The 4,367-nt window shown below is 36.5% G+C and overlaps 1 pseudogene; it reads right to left on the reverse strand.

Moving 5' to 3' along the window:
* Positions 1-1,895: 1,895 nt before the first annotated feature.
* Positions 1,896-2,422, reverse strand: LOC125102530 (40S ribosomal protein S25-like; annotated as a pseudogene).
* Between the last annotated feature and the right edge of the window lie 1,945 nt (positions 2,423-4,367).

Genomic DNA, 4,367 nt, shown 5'->3' on the forward strand with positions numbered 1-4,367 from the left:
AGGCTCCCCGTTGAGCAGAGAGCCCGATGCGGGACTCGATCCCAGGACCCCGAGATCATGACCTGAGCCGAAGGCAGCGGCTTAACCCACTGAGCCACCCAGGCGCCCCGAGAGTTGCACTTCTGTACCTCCTCATCAACACTCAGATGGATCAGTCTTTAATTATAATAGATGCTTAGTGCTATATGACTGTGGTTTTAATTTGCATTTTTCTAATGACTAATAATGTAGAATATCTTTCCATGTCCTTTTAGGCCATTTGTATACTTTCATTGGTGAATACCTGTTCCACTCTTTTGTCCATCTTTTTAAACTGGATTTTTGTTTTGAAAGATCTTTTTCTTCTCTAGATACAGTTCTTTTATCGGACATATGATTGGAAAATATTTTCTCTAGTCTGTGATTTGTCTTTTCATCCTTTTATCAGTGTTTTTTGAAAATGATTTTTAACTTTAATTAAATCCAATTTACCAATTTATTTATTTTATGGACCCTGTTTTTGGTATTTTACCTATGAAATCTTTGTTTCACAAAGAAATTGTTACACTTTCACCTAAAAGCTTTACACTTTTAGATTTTACACTTAGATCTATAATCAATTTTGAATTAATTTTTATATATGCCTTTATATAAGATGGAAGTTCATGTATTTTGTGTATAGATATTCAATTATTCCAGCATGATTGAAAGAATATCTTTTGCTACTGAATTGCCTTTGCAACATGATTAAAAATCAGTTATTCATATATGCAAAGCTCTATTTCTTAACTCTATTTCACTGATTTACCTATCTTTACATGGCTACCTTATCATCTTGATTATGGTAGTTTTATAATAAGTCATATACAATAAGTCTTTTATAAAAATAATATAATAAGTCAATAAGAAGAAATCAGGTAGAATTAATTCTCTAAATTTATTCTACATTTTCCAAATTGTGTTTATTTTTTCAGGTCCATCACATTTTCATATGAATTTTGGAATCAGCTTGTCAATATCTACAAAACAACCTGTTGGGATTTTGATTGGGATTGCACTGAACTTAGACTAATTTAGGGAGAATTGACATTATAATGGAGGGTTGCTATCTCTTCATTTACTTGGGTTTTCTCCAGTTCGTTTTAGCAATGTTTTGTAGATACTGAAACATCAGTCTTGCTTATCTGTTGTCAAATTCATTCCTACAAGATTTGCATTTTTTAATAATTTTTAAAATTTTAATTTTCTGGCACCTGGGTGGCTCAGTCAGTTAAGCGTCTGCCTTTGGCTGGGTCAGAATTCCAGGGTCCTGGGATGAGTCCCACATCCAACTCCCTGTTCAGCAGGGAGGCTGCTTCTCTCTCCACCCCTCCCCCTGCTTGTGAGCTCTCTCTCACATCCTCTCTGTCTTTGAATAAATAAATAAAAATCTTAAAAAAAATAGATTTTCATTTTTTTTGCAAGAATATTGAAAACAGAATTGATTTTTTCTTTGGTGTTCTGCCAATTTGATAAACTTTACCATTAGGAATAGCAGCTTTTTTGCAGGTTCCAAAGGATTTTTTATGCACTCATTTTTGTTTAACAATAAGGAGAACTTATTAGTTCTTTTTTTAAAAAAAGATTTTACTTATTTATTTGAAACAGAGAGAGAGAGATCACAAGCAGGCAGAGAGGCAGGCAGAGAGAGAGAGAGAGAGGAGAAAGCAGGCTCCCCGCTGAGCAGAGCCTGATGCGGGCCTCGATCCCGACCCTGAGATCATGACCTGAGCCGAAGGCAGAGGCTTAACCCACTGAGCCACCCAGGCGCCCTAGTAGTTCTTCTCTAATCTGGTGCCTTTCTTTTTTATCCTACTTGTACTATCTAGAGCCTTTAGCACAACGTTAAATAGATATAATAAGTTCAGACATTGCTGTATTTTTCCTGATTTTTTTTTTATTCAATAAAGTTTTATTTTCCAAAACGTACAGTTGGTGGATCTTGTTCATGCATCTTCACCAGCAGCTGGGGCATCTCCACCCTTGGTGTTTCTGGTGTAAATTACTTGAGCTCTGTGCTTTGAAACCAGTTTAATAAGTCCTGTACTAAGGAGCTCCTGATGGGCTGCCCTGGCCAGGGAACCTCAAGTCTCTCAGAGACAACAGCTGGAGTTACAAGCTTATAGTTGGGAACTTCTTTACAGAGTTTGTTATATGTCGCTTTATCAAACAAGACCAAATTACTGAACTTGTCCCGAACTTTGCCTTTGGACCATTTCTTCTTTTTGACCTTGCCCCCAAATTTGTGCACTGGGTCTTTGTCTTTTTTGGCCAGTCTTCCCTCATCTTTCTTCTTGTCATCCTTGAGGGACATAGTGAAGCTGGGAGAGCAGCATCCACCCCTACAGCCTGGCTAAGATGTCAGACAAAAATGAAGCTCCGCTTCCCCAACTGGCCCAGAAATCTCCACCCACAGTAAGCGCTTCCGGGGTAAGGGGCGGAGCCAGCGGAGGAAGGTCGGAGGCTCGGCCCGTCCTGTAGCCAGGGGGGGACCGTCTTTCGGAACCGCACACTCCTGGCGCTGCCCGTGGCTTGCTGGGTTTGCCATTAGTTGTAAGGCAGCCGCACACTGCTATTCCCTGGCCCTGGAAACCACTAAAGAGAGAAAACAATCTGCCAGGCCCGAAAGACCACTCGGCAACCCCGCTAAGCGTGGTGCTTCAGTGCGCAGGCCTATTTTTCCTGATTTTAGGAGGAAAGATTTATTCCTTCATCCTTAAATATGATAGTAGTAATAGGTTTTCATGAATGGCTTTTATCAAACTGAGCAAGTTCCCTTCTCTTTCTAATTTGCTGACAGTTTTTAACAGAAATGTATGTTGAGTTTTGTTAAATACTTCTGCAGCTATTGAGATGATCATACAGCTTTTCTTTTCCAGTGTTTTAATTTGATAAATTAAATTAATAGACTTTCAAATCTTAGATCAAAATTGCTCATCCATGTTGCTTTCCTGGGATGAACTCCACTTTTTCATGATGTACTATCTTTTTTATATATCATTAGACTTGATTTGTGAAAGTTTAAAAAAAAATTAACATTTTTATTTGTGAAGGATATTGGTATAGAATTTTTTGGACTTCACATCTTTATCTGCTTTTGGTTTCGGGGGATGAAATCCTCACAGATTGAGATAAGAAGAATTCCTCTTCAATTTTCTAGAATAATTTCTACAAAATTGTTATTATCTCTTTCTTAAAACTTGCAAGAATTCTCTAGTGAAACTATGTGGGCATGGAATTTTCTTTGTGAGAGATTTTAAATGACCAATTCGTTTTCTTTAATAAGTATAACATTATTAAGATTACTTATTTCTTCAGTGACCTTTGGTCATCTATGTTTTTCAAGGAATTTTTCCATTTCATCTGTGTTGAATTTGTTAGCACAACGTGCAAAATACTTTCTTATTTTCCTTTTTATGTGTAGAATCTATATTGATATAACTTCTATCATTTCTCATATTGGTAATTTGCATCTTCCCTTATTTCTCTGATAAATATGGCTAGTGGTTAATCACTTTTATAGATTTTCTCCCAGAAGCATGTATTTATTTATTTTGTTTTCTATGTTTCACTGAATTCTTTTGAGATCCTTATTGTTTGTTTCTTTGCATCTACTTTGTTTTTTTTCTAGTTAGGGGGTGAGCAGACTTTTTGTGCAAAGGACTAGAGGTAATATTTTAGGTTTTGTGAGCCCTACATTCTCTGTCCACCTACTCAATTCTGCTACCACAGCATGTATGTTATGGTAGAATATAGAAGAATAAGCATGGCTGTGTTCCAATAAAATTTTATTTCTGCAAAAATAGTCAGCAATCTTGATTTTACCTAAGAGCTATAGTTTGCCAAACACTGTTTTGGTTTCTTATGGTTGGAACTAAGTTAATTGGTTTGAAACCTTATTTTCTAATACAGTCATTTCACACTATAAATTTCCCCATAAAAACATTTTAGCGGCATCTTGTAAATTTTCATATGTCATACTTCTCTTTTCAGTTTAAAATATTTCTTAATTTGCTTTTGTAATTCTTCTTTGCCCTTTGGGTTATGCAGAAGCTTGTTATTTAGTTTCTGGAGATCTATTTTTTATTTCTAATTTAAATCTATATGGTCAGAGGTGACACTTTGTGTGACCTAAATCCTCCTTAATTAATTAATTCACTATTAAAGTTTTTGTTTTTAAAGATTTATTTATTTATCTTAGAGAGCAGGAGGGGCAGCAGGAGTGGGAGAGAGAAACTTAACCAGACTCGATGCTGAACGTGGAGCCTGATGAGGGACTTCATCCCATGACCTGAGATAGTGACCTAGGCCAAAACCAAGAGTCAGTCACTCAACCAAATTTGCCACCC

Source organism: Lutra lutra, chromosome 6, assembly GCF_902655055.1.
Source record: "Lutra lutra chromosome 6, mLutLut1.2, whole genome shotgun sequence".
NCBI lineage: Eukaryota > Metazoa > Chordata > Mammalia > Carnivora > Mustelidae > Lutra > Lutra lutra.